Source organism: Bos grunniens, chromosome 1 (genome assembly GCF_055505025.1).
Source record: "Bos grunniens cultivar Pamir isolate PY7600 chromosome 1, Bosgru_T2T1.0, whole genome shotgun sequence".
In the NCBI taxonomy this organism is placed as follows: Eukaryota; Metazoa; Chordata; class Mammalia; order Artiodactyla; family Bovidae; genus Bos; species Bos grunniens.
The window spans coordinates 25,121,603-25,142,216 of NC_141165.1; the positions used below are offsets into that span (position 1 = coordinate 25,121,603).

Genomic DNA, 20,614 nt, shown 5'->3' on the forward strand with positions numbered 1-20,614 from the left:
GTGGCTCAGATCATGAACTCTTATTGCCAAATTCAGACTTACATTGAAGAAAGTATGGAAAACCACTAGACCATGCAGGTATGACCTGAATCAAATCCCTTATGATTATACAGTAGAAGGGACAAATAGATTCAAAGGATTAGATCTGATAGACAGAAAGCCTGAAGAACTACAGATGGAGGTTAGTGACATTGTACAGGAGGCAGTGATCAAGAACATCCCCAAGAAAAAGAAATGCAAAAAGGCTAAATGGTTGTCTGAGGAGGCCTTACAAATAGCTGATAAAAGAAGAAAAGGTAAAGGAGAAAAGGAAAGCTATTCCCATCTGAATGCAGGGTTCCAAAGAATAGCAAGGAGAGATAAGAAAGCCTTCCTCAAAAAAAAAAGAAAAGAAAGAAAGCCTTCCTCAGTGATCAAAGCAAAGAAACAGAGGAAAACAATAGAATGAGAAAGACTACAGATCTCTTCAAGAAAATCAGAGACACCAAGGAAACATTTCATGCAAAGATAAGCACAATAAAGGACAGAAATGGTATGGACCTAACAGAGGCAGAAGATATTCAGAAAAAATGGCAATACACAGATGAACTATACAAAAAAGATCTTCATGACCCAGATAACCACGATGGTGTGATCATTCACCTTGAGCCAGACATCCTGGAATGAGAAGTCAAGGGGGCCTTAGGAAGCATCACTATGAACAAAGTTAGCGGAGGTGATGGAATTCCATTTGAGGTATTTCAAATCCTAAAAGACAATGCTGTGAAAGTGCTGCACTCAATACACCAGCAAATCTGGAAAACTCAACAGTGGCCACAAGACTGGAAAAGGTCAGTTTTCATCCCAATCCCAAAGAAAGGCACTGCCAAAGAATGTTCAAACTACCGCACAACTGCACTCATCTCACACGCTACCAAAGAAATGTTCAAATTTCTCCAAGCCAGGCTTCAACAGTATGTGAACCGTGAACTTTCAGATGTTCAAGCTGGACTTAAAAAAGGCAGAAGAACTAGAGATCAAGTCGACAACATCCAAGGATCATCAAAAAGCAGGAGAATTCCAGAGAAACATCTACTTTTGCTTTACTGAATACACCAAAGCCTTTGATGGTGTCGATCACAACTGTGGAAAATTATTAAAGAGATGGGAATACCAGACCATCTGACCTGTCTCTTGAGAAATCTGTATGCAGGCCCGGAAGCAATAGTTAAATTGGACATGGAACAACACACTGGTTCCAAATCAGGAAGGAGTATGTCAAGAACAGGTATATTGTCCCCCTGCTTATTTAACTTAAATGGAGAGTACATCATGCGAAATGCTGGACTGGATGAAGCACAAGCTGGAATCAAGATTGCTGGGAGAAATATCAATAACCTCAGATATGCAAATGACACCACACTTACGGCAGAAAGTGAAGAAGAACTAAAGAGCCTCTTGTTAAAAGTGAAAGATGAGAGTGAAAAAGTTGGCTAAAAACTCAACAGTCAGAAAACTAAGATCATGGCATCCGGTCCCATCACTTCATGGCAAATAGATGGAGAAACAAGGAAAACACTGACAGATTTTATTGTCTTGGGCTCCAAAATCACTGCACATAGTGACTACAGCCATGAGTTAAAAGAAACTTGATCTCTGGAAGAAAAGCTATGACCAATCTAGACAGCACATTAAAAAGCAGAAACATTACTTTGCCAACAAAGGTCCATCTAGTCAAAGCTATGGTTTTCCAGTAGTCATGTGTGGATGTGAGAGTTGGACTATAAAGAAAGCTGAGAGCCGAAGAATTGATGCTTCTGAACTGTGGTGTTAGAGAAGACTCTTGAGAGTCCCCTGGACTCCTAGGAGATCAAACCAGACCATCCTAAAGGAAATCAGTACCAAATATTCACTGGAAGGACTGATGCTGAAGTTGAAACTCCAGTACTTTGGCCACCTAATGAGAAGAACTGACTTATTTGAAAAGACCCTGATGCTGGGAAAGATTAAAGGCGGGAGAAGAAGGGGACGAGAGAGGATGAGATGTTCGGATGGCATCACTGACTCGATGAACATGAGTCTGAGTAAGCTCTGGAAGGTGGTGATGGACAGGGAAGCCTGGTGCACTGCAGTCCATGGGGTCGCAAAGAGTCGGACACAACTGAGCAACTGAACTGAACTGAAAGTTAATGATTTGGTTTCATTACAAAAGAGGCATTGACTGAGCTACCTGGAAAGCCCAAGAGGCATTGAAAAGTATACTAACCCAGCAATTCCATTCAAGGTATATGTATCCAAATAAAATTAAGAGCATATGTTCACCAAGAAACTTGTACAAGACTGTTCACAGCAACTTTATTTTAATAGCCAAAAACTGAAACAACCCAAATGCCCACATACACACGCAAAAAAAAAGGTATGCATTTTGGTATATTCATATAGTACAATTCTATACAGCAATAAAAAAAGAACTGTGGGTACATGCCACAGTATGGATGAATCTCACAAACATCATGTATAGCAAAAGAACTCATACAAAGTACAATTAAATGACAGCTACAAAAGTTGGAATAGTTCAGGGGAGGAGAGGGAGAAATAACTAAGAGAAGCTTTTGGGGTGCTAGAATTGTTTTAGATCTTTGATCTGGGAAGTGGTTACATGGTAAAATATCATCAAATTTATGGGCAGTGTTATTTACGTATTAACATGTTATACTGTAGTTTTAAACGGCAGCACAAGATATTTATCTGGAACTTTTAACACAACGCAGAAGAATGGTTTTAATCTTAAATTTCAAAACATAAAACTACTCCAAGAATGTAATTATAATTGAAGTGATTTTATACTAAAATCAGCCCACAGTAGATTCAACCAAAAGTATTACAAAGATAAATATTTTAAATTTTGTTCTAATATTTCTATCTTAGTTTGATGTATGCCTCCAAGGGTTGGGCATAGCAAATGTCAGGGTAATCTCTATCTAGCCTCATTTCAACATATTCTGGAAATAAAATAGTAATTAAATCCAAGTTTATCAATGAATAGATATGATCATCTACTGAGAAAGAGGGTAAGTGGTTAAGTAAGGGGGTTACAAGAGAGTTAAAATTTTTTAATAACTGCTATGAGAAGTGAAAAAGAACTAACTAGGCAAAAAAGAATTACTGGGTAACGATGATGATCCAATTAAGATTGGTTAAGCACAAGTAATTTAGTAACCAGTCAGCAAAGTTATGGTTTTTTCCAGATGTGCTCAGCAGGTGGGAGCCAGGTACATAGAAATCAGTACTGATCTGTGGCTGGGTACTGATTGAAAAGATACAATGAAGAGACAAAGAAGGAAAGCAGCACAACATATTTCGAAAGTTAAATAAGGTTCCAAGCTACATGAGAAAATTAAAGCAGGAGGGAGATAAGAAAGGTGTCAAAGAACTAAGGCTCTGGACTGAAAAGAAACTGTCAATGACTGTGTTCAAAAAAAAATTTTTTTCAAAAATTCAACATATACAGAAATTCATGAACAGGTCTTATACACCAAGTGTCATTTTTTTCTCATTATTTTAGAAAATGAAATGCTCCTATTAAAAGATTTCCTGTTTTAAGGGAACTAAGATTACAAATGGAAAACGTTAAATGTCTGAAGTATTATAATTACAAATTTATATTTTCCTCAACATTCTATGTAAATCCAAAGATAATTTTTTTCAATAATATTCTGAATTAACTAAAGAAGCATCCAAATTTCTTGATCAATCAATGAACCTGTACCATCTTTATCAAAAAATCTAACGTAAGCAAACAGGTCAATACATACATCAATATATCATTCTTTAATTGTGTGGGTATCTGTTTAAAGTAAAGTCATATGACAAAGAATTATTTCCCATTTCCAAGCTCTGTTCAGCTTGACCTTAAAAGTGAAACTGGTCAGTAACAATATGCAATGAATGAATGAAGAAGTCTAAGTAGACAGGAAAAAGGTAGCTGACAAGATTTAGGAACAAATAGCATGATACAGGAATTAATCTCAGCAAAGAATAATGTTTTCAGCATATCTAAAGCTAAATGCAGTAATATCTAATAAAAAGATTTAAAGTATAACAATTAAGCTTAGGATATAGTATGAATCTAAATTATTCAATACAGTTGAATTAAGCAGTATTTATTCTGTCTATTATTTTGCCCAGCAATGTGCTTGCTCCACTGCTATAAGGCACACATGCAAAATCATGTCCCTACCCTGAAAGACATTTTATAGTATAGAAAACCATATGTGAATTATTACAGTTTATCACAATACAAACAATATTTTAAGTGCCAAACAAGTAAGATAAAGTCATAACAGGGTATTTGCGACTTTACCAATATGGTTATTACGGGGGGGTGTGGAATAATATCACTATGAGACCTCACAGGTGTACCTGATGTTTCTGACCGGCTCAGAAGAATGGTAGCAGTGAGAGAGTTGGGTTTTATACGTCAAAGAAACATTACTAACATACACACATATGCACACACCATTTATATACAAAGGAACTTCGTTTTGGTTAATAAACATTCAGTATCTGTTTTACCTTTTAATATAATGCACCAAAACTATTAGCAAACTGCTTTCCAAAGCTATGTAAGTTAAACTATTAATAGAAATTATAATGCAATATGTGTGTGGGGGGGAGCCAGCTAGGTTTTCTAACTAACCAAAATTAAGATGTATTTGCCTATACATCGACTCTGTAAAACTGTGCTGCTAGTATAGGCACAAGGAGAAGGCAATGGCACACCACTCCAGTACTCTTGCCTGGAAAATCCCATGGACGTAGGAGCCCGGTGGGCTGCAGTCCATGGGGTCGCTAGAAGTCAGACACGACTGAGCGACTTCACTTTGACTTTTCACTTTCATGCACTGGAGAAGGAAATGGCAACCCATTCCAGTGTCCTTGCCTGAAGAATCCCAGGGACGGGGGAGCCTGGTGGGCTGCCGGCTATGGGGTCGCACAGAGTCGGACACGACTGAAGTGACTTAGCAGTAGTATAGGCGCACAGCCTCAAAAATCACATACACGTGGAATTTCATTGCTTTAATTTCATCCTTTAGCTTCTACAATACTGCCTTAGAGTGATTTCTTACTTGTCACCCTCTGTATCCATTCTTTCAACAAATTCTACCACTGTTTGACCAGCTCATTGTAAATCCAAGTTTTCACCTGCCAGTGATCTTTAAAAAGTGAGTTTCCCAACTCCATTCACCACTGCAACGAAAAGAATAAAATACTTAGGAATATATCTACCTAAAGAAACTAAAGACCTATATATAGAAAACTATAAAACACTGGTGAAAGAAATAAAAGAGGACACTAATAGATGGAGAAATATACCGTGTTCATGGATTGGAAGAATCAATACAGTGAAAATGAGTATACTACCCAAAGCAATCTATAGATTCAATGCAATCCCTATCAAACTGGTATTTTTCAAAATGGTATTTTTCACAGAGCTAGAACAAATAATTTCACAATTTGTATGGAAATACAAAATACCTCGAATAACCAAAGCGATCTTGAGAAAGAAGAATGGAACTGGAGGAATCAACCTGCCTGACTTCAGGCTCTACTACAAAGCCAAAATCATCAAGACAGTATGGTACTGACACAAAGACAGAAATATAGATCAATGGAACAAAATAGAAAGCCCAGAGATAAACGCACGCACCTATGAACACCGTATCTTTGACAAAGGAGGCAAGAATATACAATGGAGAAAAGACAATCCCTTTAACAAATGGTGCTGGGAAAACTGGTCAACCACTTGTAAAAGAATGAAACTAGAACATTTTCTAACACTATAAACAAAAATAAACTCAAAATGGATTAAAGATCTAAACATAAGACCAGAAACTATAAAACTAGAGGAGAACACATGCAAAACACTCTCCGACATACATCACAGCAGGATTCTCTATGACCCACCTCCCAGAATATTGGAAATAAAAGCAAAAATAAACAAATCAGACCTAATTAAAATTAAAAGCTTCTGTACAACAAAGGAAATTATAAGCAAGGTGAAAATACAGCCTTCAGAATGGGAGAAAATAATAGCAAATGAAGCAACTGACAAAGAACTAATCTCAAAAATATACAAGCAACTCCTGCAGCTCAATTCCAGAAAAATAAACGACCCAATCAAAAAATGGGCCAAAGAACTAAACAGACATTTCTCCAAAGAAGACATACAGAAAGCTAACAAACACATGAAAAGATGCTCAACATCACTCATTACCAGAGAAATGCAAATCTAAACCACAATGAGGTACCATTTCACGCCAGACTTCTGCTATCCAAAAGTCTATAAGCAATAAATGCTGGAGAGGGTGTGGGGGAAAACCCTCTTACACTGTTGGTGGCAATGCAAACTAGTACAGCCACTATGAAGAACAGTGGGGAGATTCCTTCAAAAACTGGAAATAGAACTGCCATATGACCCAGCAATCCCACTGCTGGGCATATACACCAAGGAAACCAGAATTGAAAGAGACACGTGTACCCCAATGTTCATTGTAGCACTGTTTAGAATAGCCAGGACATGGAAGCAACCTAGATGTCCATCAGCAGACAAATGGATAAGAAAACTGTGGTACATATACACAATGGAGCATTACTCAGCCATTAAAAAGAATACATTTGAATCAGTTGAATCATTTGAATACATTTGAATCAGTTCTAACGAGGTGGATGAAACTGGAGCCTATTACACAGAGTGAAGTAAGCCAGAAAGAAAAACACCAATACAGTATACTACCGCATATATATGAAATTTAGAAAGATGGTAACAACAACCCTGTATGTGAGATAGCAAAAGAGACACAGATGTATAGAACAGTCTTTTGGACTCTGTGGGAGAGGGAGAGGGTGGGATAATTTGGGAGAATGGCATTGAAACATGTATAATATCATATATAAATGAATCGCCAGTCCAGGTTTGATGCATGATACAGGATGCTCGGGGCTGGTGCACTGGGATGACCCAGAAGGATGGTATGCGGAGGGAGGTGGGAGGGGGGGTTCAGGATGGGGAACACATGTACACCCGTGGCGGATTCATGTTGATGTATGGCAAAACCAACACAGTATTGTAATTAGCCTCCAATTAAAATAAATAAATTTATATTTTAAAAAAATAAAAATTGAGTTTCCATACATAGAAATCATTTATATTATTAATACAAGTACTATCAATAGTGCTATTAATCCATTTCAACATATCATATGTTAAACGGACTGGTATGGGATGTTTCTGACCACCTACTGCATTTCACATTTTCCCCCTATTTTAACATTTCTGAGATAAAGATGTATCTCACAATTAAAGGCATTTTATAATGTGCTCAACAGACAGTAATTAAACAAAGCTGCCACTGTTCACCCATGAACTCAAGCCTAATTGTTGACTGACCTTGTCATCAACTGAATTGTCTGCACTGTCAGTTTCATGCATGTTGAGTTTAACTACCTGCTAAATGTCTTAAAATATTACTCTGCAATTTAATATTGAAATGAAAACTTACCATGCACAAAGTTACAAAAATTAAGATTAGTAAATAAAATTTCATTATTGCTAATAACAATCTCAATTTCATGTTTTCTTGAAAAGCAACAAAGTGACTTATGGGGAATGAGAACAGCCACAAGTATTATGTTTTGCTACTGAGATACATGCTAAAGGACAGCCTATCACATGTCAAGCAATGGAAATGAAGGCAGAAGAAGTTGTCAAATCTCTGGAAATAGATAAAAGGTTTCCAAGCAATGAGTGGCTGGTATGACCAATTGTAGACTGCACAAGCGTACAGCATTTTCTTTCTTACTGCCCATAAAATAGTGCTGTGTTATCTTTTAATGGCAATTCAGGTTCCATGAATAAGATTTAAAAAATTAGAACTCATCATTCTCGGTCTTTCCCAAGGTGGTGGCCAGGATGGCACCACCATTCACTCAGTTACTAAAGTCAGAAACCTAGAGATTATTCTTGACTCATTATTTCCAAAACATAAAAACAATTACATTTCTCATTATTAGCTCTACTGCAACCATGGTACAGGTACCATCACCTGGACACTGCATCAACCTAACTTTTCCTTCTTCCATTCCAACCCTCAGCACAATCCAATATTCACAGAGCAGCTAGAGCAGTTCTCAACTTTGGCACTATGACATTTTGGGCCAACAATCCTTTGCTGGAGGGGGCTTAATGAAGAACGTTTAGCAGCAACCCTTGTCTCTACCCACTAATGCCAGTAGCATATATCATCACCCCCCAGTCATGACAATCAAAAATCTCTGCAAATTGCCCAATGTCCCCTGTAAAGCAAGATATAACCCATAGTTGAGAATCACTGAACTAGAGGGAGGGATGTTGTTTAAATGCTTCCCTGCTTAAAACTCAATGGTTTCTCATTTTACATATAATAAAATCTGCACTCCTTACAGTCCCTGCTAACCCAAACATATCACACATAAGCCGGACTCTGGCCTAGCCCTCTAGCCTCAGGTGAAGCCACTACACTGTTCGGGTATTGTGCTCGCTCCCTGCATTATCACCTCTCAGTTCCTAAAATACAACAGCCATTTCTGCTACAGAGATTTTGCACCAGCTCTTCCTTGTGCCTGGACCAGTCTCGTCAGGTTTTGTGCAAGCTCAGCTTAAATTTAACATCCTTAAAGATGCCTTTCCTGACTGTATGTATCTCATTATTGCTAATCACAATACCTCAATCATTCCTTTCACAGCTTTTAACACATGTATGGTTATTTTGTTTACCTGATTATTGACTGTCTCTCGCATGAAGACAAATACCTTGTCTGCCTTATTTCCAACATCTAGGCAAAATGAAATGAATGAATTTATCAGCTGGAGAACCTTAAGTACTAGATAAGCTGGTATCAATAACCTCAGCACCACTCCCCTCTCATTCCCCACCTATATTTATGATCATTCCCTTGAAGTGGAGAGGGGAAAGCTGAAAGAAGAGGAAGAGACTAACAAAGCCCTCATCCATAATCCTTGTCATCATCATGTTCTCTGAGGCATTGTGTGCAGATTAAATGGCATATGTAATGAATCTAAAGCACTGGAAGGGTGTGAAAAACAGCCTATATTTAATAAATGATGACTTTATATGTAAAGCCTCAAGCACAATGCCTATACAGATAACTGAAAAATGACAGTTTTCTTGCCCCTTTTAATATCACTCTACCACCAGCTCACCCGGAATAGAGCAGGAGTGGAATTTTGTACCTCAGAGATATACCTCTCCCTTTCTGGGCCTCCAGGAACCCAACATACCATACTAGATGTAACGTAAGTTAGTCACATGTGTATACTGACTAAGGAAAGCCAAATATCTATTAACCAAAGCCAACTCATCACAAAACAGCTTCAAATTATATTTCAGTTAGTTTCAGTAAACAAAATAACCACATGAATATTCAGTTTCTGAACTCAGCTTTAAATTAAACTTAAGAAAAGTATAAATTACTGTTTAACAATATCAGTATTGGTTACTAAAAATACCTAATACATCTAAGACAAATTTACTTACAGGAAATAAACCAGTAAGCTCTGCACAACTTTTAGCTAATAAAGCAAAATGAGTGATCTTAAATTCCTTTTTAAAATGTTGCTTCTGACAGCATCCTGTATATGCATGGAGGCAGCGGGGGAAAGTGATTAAAGGAATATATTAAAAAGGGAACATAAAGGAAGCCAGACTGCCAGGGTCTGAATCCCCAGTTCTGCTAATTACTAGCTATGTGAACTTTGGAAAATCACTTAACTTCTCCATGTTTCAGTTTATCTGTAAACTGAAACGTAAAAAGTGTCCACCTCATGGGGTTGTTATATGGATCCCATAAGTTAATATATGTAAAATGCTTAGGTAGTACTGCTATTAGTGTTATTATATTGCTGTTATCATTATTTTGATTCTTTGCATTATTATGGTTAATAGATACCATACTGGATAGCACATAAACAAAACATTTCCATCACTGCAGAAAGTTCTATTAAATAGCATTGTATCAGATGACCAGATAGTTAGAATGCCTGATAAGATAATGCATATATCTCTTCTAATTTTTCAGAAAGTACTTTTTAAAAAGGCACTCCAAACCCAAGTAGTCTTTAATAACTTTGACAATAAGAAGAACTTGGATTTTGGTCCTATTTAACAGTCAAAGAAAAGAAAAGTGGTGAAGGAAAGAGAGATTGTCTTTTATAAGAATCTCAATTCTACAAGATAACAAAAATGATTTATTTTCTGTCCACCTTACTCTACTAAACTCTCTCAGCAAAGGCTATTATCTAGAAAAGGAATTCATTATTAATTATATTCAAATGTAATTATCAACATATTAAGAAAACACATTTGTGAAGAAATGCAAAAAAAGCAAAATGGCTGTCTGGGGAGGCCTTACAAATAGCTGTGAAAAGAAGAGAAGTGAAAAGCAAAGGAGAAAAGGAAAGATAGAAACATGTGAATGCAGAGTTCCAAAGAATAGCAAGAAGAGATAAGAAAGCCTTCTTCAGCGATCAATGCAAAGAAATAGAGGAAAACAATAGAATGGGAAAGACTAGGGATCTCTTCAAGAAAATCAGAGATACCAAAGGAACATTTCATGCAAAGATGGCCTCGATAAAGGAAAGAAATGGTATGGACCTAACAGAAGCAGAAGATATTAAGAAGAGGTGGCAAGAATACACAGAAGAACTGTACAAAAAATATCTTCACGACCCAGATAATCACAATGGTGTGATCACTCACCTAGAGCCAGACATCCTGGAATGTGAAGTCAAGTGGGCCTTAGAAAGCATCACTACGAACAAAGCTAGTGGAGGTGATGGAATTCCAGTGGAGCTATTCCAAATCCTGAAAGATGATGCTGTGAAAGTGCCACACTCAATATGCCAGCAAATTTGGAAACCTCAGCAGTGGCCACAGGACTGGAAAAGCTCAGTTTTCATTCCAATCCCAAAGAAAGGCAATGCCAAAGAATGCTCAAACTACCGCACAATTGCACTCATCTCACATGCTAGTAAAGTAATGCTCAAAATTCTCCAAGCCAGGCTTCAGCAATATGTGAACCGTGAACTTCCTGATGTTCAAGCTGGTTTTAGAAAAGGCAGAGGAACCAGAGATCAAATTGCCAACATCCGCTGGATCACGGAAAAAGCAAGAGAGTTCCAGAAAAGCATCTATTTCTGCTTTATTGACTATGCCAAAGCCTTTGACTGTGCGGATCACAATAAACTGTGGAAAATTCTGAAAGAGATGGGAATACCAGACCACTTGACCTGCCTCTTGAGAAATCTGTATGCAGGTCAGGAAGCAACAGTTAGAACGGGACATGGAACAACAGACTGGTTCCAAATAGGAAAAGGAGTACGTCAAGGCTGTATATTGTCACCCTGTTTATTTAACTTATATGCAGAGTACATCACGAGAAACGCTGGACTGGAAGAAACACAAGGTGGAATCAAGATTGCTGGGAGACATATCAATAACCTCCACCCTTATGGCACAAAGTGAAGAGGAACTAAAAAGCCTCTTGATGAAAGTGGAGAGTGAAAAAGTTGGCTTAAAGCTCAACATTCAGAAAATGAAGATCATGGCATCCGGTCCCATCACTTCATGGGAAATAGATGGGGAAACAGTGGACACAGTGTCAGACTTTATTTTTCTGGGCTCCAAAATCACTGCAGATGGTGACTGCAACCATGAAATTAAAAGACGCTTACTCCTTGGAAGGAAAGTTATGACCAACCTAGATAGCATATTCAAAAGCAGAGACATTACTTTGCCAACAAAGGTCCGTCTAGTTAAGGCTATGGTTTTTCCTGTGGTCATGTATGGATGTGAGAGTTGGACTGTGAAGAAGGCTGAGTGCCGAAGAATTGATGCTTTTGAACTGTGGTGTTGGAGAAGACTCTTGACAGTCCCTTGGACTGCAAGGAGATCCAACCAGTCCATTCTGAAGGAGATCAGCCCTGGGATTTCTTTGGAGGGAATGATGCTAAAGCTGAAACTCCAGTACTTTGGCCACCTCATGCGAAGAGTTGACTCACTGGAAAAGACTCTGATGCTGGGAGGGATTGGGGGCAGGAGGAGAAGGGGACGACAGAGGATGAGATGGCTGGATGGCATCACTGACTCAATGGACATGAGTCTCAGTGAACTCTGGGAGTTGGTGATGGCCAGGGAGGCCTGGCGTGCTGCGATTCATGGGGTCGCAAAGAGTCGGACACTACTGAGCGACTGATGTGATCTGATCTGATTGTATGTGCTTCTTTAACACAGTAAATAACACATCTAGAGGTGGATCTACCAGTTAGCCCAATTTTAAAGCACTGCTTAGGATAAAAGATATTTTGAGATATCTGCAACATCTGTAATTTAATATGAAAATATTTCTGATTTCTATTTGTAAGAAAGCTATAGTATTGCTCATACAACCATGATTTGTTACCTACATTCAAAATCAAAGAAAATGTGAAATCTCTCTTAGAGATTAGGGAAAATGAAAATATGATTATTTTCCCAAGTTTATGAATCCCAGGTTTAAAAAAATTGCTTAAGAGATTTATTATAGAGTTTATTGCTTAAGACTTTATTATAGAGTTATAAAAACTTGGACTCAAACCTACCACTTCCTAGCTAGGGAAAAGTACTTAACCTCTGTACCTCATCTGTGAAATGTAATACCTATGTAAGACTGTAGTGTTATTTATCATCATGCTACTGGACAAAGTATTTGACACATTCTCAATAAACACATATTCTATTATAATCAGTAACCAAGTTCTGTCAGGTACGTACTTCAGAACCCTCTGTGCATCACAAAGTCAGAGACTGGATGTCAGTTGGTCTGGGGTAGATACCAACCATTCTTTATTTTCTGTTTTTTTAAACTTCTATTTATTTTTAATTTTTCGGTTGTACTGGGTCTTCATCACTGCAGGCAATCTTTCTCTAGTTGCAGCTACTGGGGGCTACTATCCATTGCAGTGCACTGGCTGTTCACTGCAGTGGCTTCTCTGGTTGGAGAGCACAGGCTCTAGGTGCAAGGCTTCAGTAGTTGCAGCACATGGGCTCAGTAGTTTCAGCTAAAGGGCTCTAGAGCACAGGCTCAGAGGTTGTGGTTCACAGGCATAGCTGAATCTTCCCAGACCAGGGATTGAATCAGTGTCCCCTGCACTGGCAGGCAGACTCCCATCCACTGACCCACTGCTGCTGCTGCTAAGTCGCTTCAGTCGTGTCCGACTCTGTGCAACCCCAGAGACAGCAGCCCACTAGGCTCCTCTGTCCCTGGGATTCTCCAGGCAAGAACACTGGAGTGGGTTCCCATTTCCTTCTCCAATGCATGAAAGTGAAAAGTCAAAGTGAAGTCGCTCAGTCCTGTCTGACTCTTAGCGACCCCATGGACTGCAGCCTACCAGGCTTCTCCGTCCATGTTTTTTCCAGGCAAGAGTACTGGAGTGGGCTGCCATTGCCTTCTCCGGCTGAGCCACTAGGAAGTCCCATTCTTTAGCTTATGTTTAAAGCTCCCAGGTGATTCTAATGTGCAGTCACTGGCCAAAGGACAAAGTTCAAACTCTACTTTGGCACACTCGGCACTCTGGTCACTGCTTACAGCTCTATATTTTAATCTCTCTCTATAGCTAACCCCAAGCCTCTTCACACACCCTCAAACTAATGCTTCCTCAATAAGTGGGCTATAGCAGTGGCCCTCAAACTTCAGACTGCATCAGAATCACCAGAAAGACCTGTTAAAACACAAACTGCTGGCCTCTACTTCAAGAATTTCTTGATACAGCTGGACTAGGGTGAGGGCCAAGAACCTGTATTTCAAACAAGTTCTCAAACAGGTAATGTTAATAATACTGGTGCAGGGAGCACAATTTAAGAACCACTGAGTTCTAGACCAGATCACTACATTATCCCTCTATATTTACCTGGAATATTTACCTCTATATTTACCATTCCATCTCCATCATCCCAGTCTTGCCTGGTTAATTTCTATTCTTCTTTCAAAACTTATGTAAGAATTTGTGTTCAAGAAGCACGTGCTCCTTCAACAAACCATTTCAAGGCATGTATTACCTACTATAAAACTTATCTGCCAAAAAAACACACTACGGAAAGTTCTTAATGGTACACTTATGCACAGGGTAGATATCTGCTACCATATGCAAGTTCTTTTCTAAGAACTGGGGGAAAGGGCCTCTGGGCAGATGATTAAAAAATCATGAAAAAAGCAAATGGATAGTTGGTCAAGAAGATTGAAATCTGGATTTCAGCCCTGACCAAGCCCCTTGGCTGGAGCACCTTTATGCAGAGCATCACCAATTCCACAGCCAATCATGGCGCCCCGGCACAGCATACCACTAAAAGACAAAGGAATAGCACTTTGACCAATCCTGGATTTGAGAAAGGGAGAAATAGTGGGAGGAAGGAGCAATAAGGCTATTAGAAAAGGATTTTTGGAGGTTATCACACCTAAGTTCTGAGTCTTGAATTCTCTGCACATCAGGAAGACAAGAACTGTGCTTTTATGTCTTTATAACCAGAGTGTAAGGCACACTACAGGTGTTCAACAAATGTCTCAATAACTCAAAATGACTAAAATTATATGAAGACACTTGCTAATCTTTTTTACACCAAATAAAGAAGTAAACACCCATAGCTAAAACCAAAAACTGTTAAGTACGATCTAAATATTAACGTATTTGGTCTGTACACGAATCAGCTAGAGCAAAGCATGAATTATTCTAATAAGCTGTTAGAAGATGAGACAAAGGAGCCTGCTGATAACACACTCAAACTTTAAACTAAAGTTTTTAAAATCAAAAATTTTGCATTACCTGATTCAGACTTGATTTCCTCAACAGAGACTAAAAAATTTACAGGAATCTTGGAAACTAAGTCCAAGTCACAAATTTTACAATGAAGAAACTGAGGTTCAGAGAAGTAGTGATTCAAAGACACACAGCTATTTAGTGGTAAAGCTGCGATTAAAACTCAAGTCTCTAGCCCTACCCTCGTTTTTCTCTCTTATATCACATTCTCTTCACATTTATAAATTATTAAATATCCAAAACTTTTTTAAAAGCTCAGATTAACCCAGGTTTTGCTTCCTGTACCCCATTTTTATGACAGGAAAAGCAGCCATCTGACCATCTTACTTTAAGAACTTACACAAAGAAGTAATTTTCGAAATTATGTTTTGCTTTTGGTAAAGATTCATTCCTAGTCTCTTTGTGAAATTATACATGCAAAGCTATTTTTATTTTTTTATAAATAAAAATCTTGATACAGCCATCGAATCTTAATTACCAAGGAAGCATTACAATGGATTTCCAAGATGTACTACTTTCTAGAGAAAAAAAAGTCCGATTTTTTTAAAATATATTTAACAATAAGCACAAAACTCTGGCTATAACCCTCATCTCTCTATTAACCTGAGAACCTCACCCTCTGACCACTCTCATTAACAGAGCTTATTGTTGAACCAGCTTTACGTGCTAAGAAGAATCAGCTAGCTCTATGTGCTAGTAAGAACCAATTAATTAATAGTCCTTGCTTCTGGAAAGTAATCTTATGATGTATCTGGATTGTAACTTTATTCACCTTTTAAATTTAACACTAATATATTTACATAAAAAACAGCATGGTCTAACAGGTAAAAGTTACCTTTTTAACTGATACATTAATCCATGAGGCATTAGTGACATTACACAGGTGAGAAGACTGAGGTTTAGAGAGGTTAAAGAATCTGCCCATGTTTACGTACCTAGGAAGGAGATGAATTAGAATTTGACACCAGGAGTGTAACTCAGGCCAGAATATCTCTTAGACAACAGACAATGGCTTTCTTAGCCCTTCAGTATGTGACAGTGCTTCCTTCATCTGTGAACGCACAAACTTTTTAACTATCTCCACAGTACAAAGCATACACTAGGGCATTTTCTTCCTGAAAATTAATTTAGGCTTTAACAATTAAGCAGAACATAGCGTAAGACATTCTTTAGCTTCTATATCTTGCGTTCTGTCATAAGAATTTCTGCACATATACTACTTTGTACTGTCTAGTATCTACTAGAGAACAGAGAAAGCCTACCTCTCGGTACTCTCAATGAGATAGGAAAAAAATTATAATAACCTAATATAACAGAATTGGCAGAGCTTCAGGATAACTTCACGGAAGATAACTTCAGGATAGCTTCAGGGAATCAGTTACCTCAAAAGAGGCAATTAGGTCATATTCATGCTTGACTACGTATAAAACACTTTTTTTTGCCTCTCTAAGACTGAGGAAACAAGCAGTGGCGTCTCAAACCTCTACCTGTACCTTTAGACCCAACTCAACAATTATGAAGAGAAATCTTGCCAGAGGCTAAAAACAGTACAGGTGATACTTAACTACCAAAGTCAAGGAACTACCCTGAAAAACTCTTCTAACTCTTCCTGATACATTAAAAATGATCTACTTTGGGAGGCGGGGTGGAATGACAAGGAGAGGGGCACGGCCTCTTACCTCTGTACTTTATGCTTCCAAAGTATCCTGAACCTAATGCTCTCACAACTTCCATGTATTATCCTTATTAGCTTGGTTTGTTGCTTTGGGGGGTTTGATTTTTAAATCTCTCTCGTTAGAACAGAAGCTGCTTAAAAGCAAAGTCTATGTATTAAACAACTTTGTATACTCACTACTAGTCATGGAGTAGGCATTCATAAATATTTATTGAAAGAATCTTAACTGGATCCTCATTACAGAGATAAGACAACTGAGGCCTCTAGAAATCAAATGTTCTACTCAAGACTACCTGACTGCTGTATGATGGAAAAGGAAAGAAAATCAAATCTCTGTAAGATAAACTTCAAAATGCAAAAGATTTCAAACAGCATAAATAAGGCTGAGATTAAAATGCCCTTTTAAAAGATTTAAATTGTGGGTTCTGAAAGTAAGCAGGTTTAAATCCTGACTCTCATTCATTAGTTGTGTGGCCTTGCAACAAGTACTCTACAAAATACCATCCTTATGAACCCCACCACTTACCAAACATTACTGTGCCAATACTATATCTGCAATAAATGAAAATACAAAGAGAGTGAAGATATCAGGAAGACTTGAAATAGATTCTACAGCTCAGTGTTTATTTCCTTTTTCTATTTTTCCTTTCTTTGTGAAATATAACAATTACATAGCATAATACATAAAATCTAAATAATATTTTAAAGAATTATAAAGTGAGCACTCCATGTAACTATCACTAACATCAAGAAATCAAAGAATTCTCTATAATGTGTCCCTCCCTCATCACAAACATGAGACTTAATCAAACCTAATAAACTTATCTAGTTAAGATTAAATAAATTTAACCTAACCTTTAAAACAGAAAATAGCAATATAACTTCTTCACAGGGTTATTGCAAAATATTTACTGGTACACAGTAAATACTCAAGGAGTGTTCCTTACACACACATTATACACCAGAACAAAGACATGAGGGATGTGGGATAAAGTATGAAATCAATCTAGTGAGAGCATAAAACCCAGAGAGAAGTACAGTGCAGAGACAGAAGTGGAAAGCTAGGCCGGGGCCATCTAACAAAGAAAAGAAAAATCTAAGCTACATAGAGGAAATTGAGACAATTCACTGGGCAGTTTTGAAAGAATTTTCCATGGATCTCTTGTTTTTCTGCCTATCTTGAAAACAGAGACACCAACTGTCTTTGATCCAACGTTTTCAAGTATATTTGTAGAGTGAATTATCTTGGGAAAGAGAAATAGCATCTCCCTCAGAGAAAAGGAGAGGTATGCTTATAACCCATTACAAAAATACGAGTTTCTCTAAGCTTGGGATTCCTCTCCTCTAACACAACCCAATACACATGTAGGTGTCACATCTTCACTCTACCATGTACAAAGTGGGGCTCCAAGATCTGACACCAATGCTGATGCTGTGGCTACTGTTATTGCTGTAGTGCACTGTTCATCTCTGACCAAGGAGTCTCATGACTCCATTAAACTGTAGCAGGTTAACTTGTTAGCAAGTTAAATCTCAGTAAAATCTTAGAACTTCCACATTTTTTGACAGGCATTAGTATATAATCAATGTTCAATCAAACCGAAAGATGCCACTTCCATACTGTCAGAATGGATTTTTAAAAAAGCAAAACTCAACTATATGCTGCCTTCAAGAGGGACATTTTAAACACAAAGAAAAATTTAAAGTAACTGGATAGAAGAAAATACACTACAGAAACAGTAAGCTCAAGAAAATTAGAGTGGCTGTATTAACTGAATGTGCCTAGAAACATAGCTTCAAAATATAGAGGCAAAAAACAACAAAATTAAGGGAGAAATACGTAATTCAACAGTCATAGTTAGATATTTTAACATCCCTCTCGGCAACTGATATAACTAGACAAAAAAACAAACGAAACAAACAAACAAAAACAAAACAGTACACACAAATGATTTGAAAAATGCTACCAAAACACCTGAATCTAACTGATATTTTACAGAACAGTACACCATACAATTGCAGAATATGTATTTTTTTTCAAGTGTGAAAAGTATATTAATATAAACCACATAATGAACCATAACTCAAGGTTCTATACATTTGAAAAGATTAAAATTATACAGCATATATCTCAAGCCTCAAAATGAAATTGTTAGAAATAAATAACAAGATATCTAAAATAATGCCAAATATTTGAAAATTAAACAAAACCCTTTTTAAATAATCCCTGGGTCAACAAAGAAATCACAAAGCAAGTTAGAAACTATTCCAAAGTAAATGATAATAAGAATATCAAAATCTGTAGGCAACTGCAGTGCTTAGAAGAAAATCTAGAGCTTTGCATATTTAAATTAGAAAACAAGAAATGTCTGAAATCTCTAACCACTTTAAGAAGAAAAGGAAAAGCAAAATACATGGGGGAAAAAAATTATAAACAACAGGAAAAAAATGACAGAGAAAAGACAAACGGAGAAAACCAGCATTGTTATTTTTGAAAAGATATACAGATAGACCAAGAATTAGACTGGTCAAGAAAAAAAAGAAAGAACACACTAATAACATCAGAAATTAAAGAGAGATAGATACAAATCCTACAAACATCCTAAAGATGACAAGGGAATTGCATAGAAATCAATGTCAACAAACTTCTTTAAAAATACACCAAAATTAACATAAGATGAAACAAAATCTATGTCCAATTAAAAACAAAAAAGAATTTGAACTTACCAAAAGTCTCCCTACAAAAAAAGAAAAAAATTTAAGTCCAAACGGTATCACTGATGAATTCTACCAGTCAAGGAATATTGCAGTAAGTAGAGGGAACACCTCCCATACTTTTGAGTGAAAGTGAAGGTGAAGTCGCTCAGTTGTGTCCGACTCTTTGCGACCCCATAGACGGCTGCCATTTCCTTCTCCAGGGATCTTCCCAACCCAGGGATCGAACCCAGGTCTCCTGCATTGCAGACAGACGCTTTACCGTCTGAGCCACTAGGATACTTTTGAGAGTATCCTAATCCAAATACTGAAACCTGACAAAGACATTACAATCAAAGAAAACTACAAAATAATATTCCTGATGAAAAAATATCCCCAAATTCTAGCAAAACATTAAATGTAAAAGAGATAATACACTGTGACCAAGTGAGGTTATCCTACAAATCAAGATTATTTTATCATTTGAAAATCACCACTGGTATTTGAAAAACAGTGGTAGAATGATGAACATTTTGGCTACATTTTGGCTATTGCAAACATTTTTGTTCACATATCCCAGCATACAAGAATTTCTCTCATTAGGAATAAAAAGACAAAAACATAATTACTAGGTTAACGTACATGTATTCTACCGCTACAAAAGTCACTTTCTTTTACAAAATGACTATGTCCCTCCAAAAGTGGTAGGCTAATTTCTCCACATTCTCACCAACACTTGATATCATCAGAATTTTTAGTATTTGCCAATCTGATAGAAGTGAAATGATTTCTTATGGTTTGGTTTTACTTCGCACTCTCCCAATTAACAATGAGATTATAATTCAGCCAAGTGAAAGGGTTGCTATAAATCACATAAGTGAGCTGCAACCAGCATTCTTAGTTTCAAAAATATATACAATATATCAGCATGTACTGCATAAAAGTTAAGTGTTATTTCCGTAGTGTGTGTTTGCACTGGGTCACAACATTAAATGTTTTTGTAACTTTGTCTTCCAATAAGTTAAAAGCCATCTATAGAGCTGTTTGGAGAAGGCAATGGCACCCCACTCCAGTACTCTTGCCTGGACAAATCCCATGGACGGAGGAGCCTGGTGGGCTGCAGTCCATGGGGTCGCTAAGAGTCAGACACGACTGAGCGACTTCACTTTCACTTTTCACTTTCATGCATTGGAGAAGGAAATGGCAACCCACTCCAGTGTTCTTGCCTGGAGAATCCCAGGGACGGAGTAGCCTGGTGGGCTGCCGTCTCTGGGGTCGCACAGAGTCGGACACGACTGAAGTGACTTAGCAGCAGAGCTGTTTAATTGCAGCAAAACTCTATAGAGAAATTTGAAGGA

General features: G+C 37.5%; 1 protein-coding gene across 3 annotated transcripts in view; it reads right to left on the minus strand.

Moving 5' to 3' along the window:
- Positions 1-20,614, minus strand: part of STAG1 (STAG1 cohesin complex component) — a 496,597-nt gene that overhangs the window by 471,137 nt on the left and 4,846 nt on the right. The window lies entirely within an intron of this gene.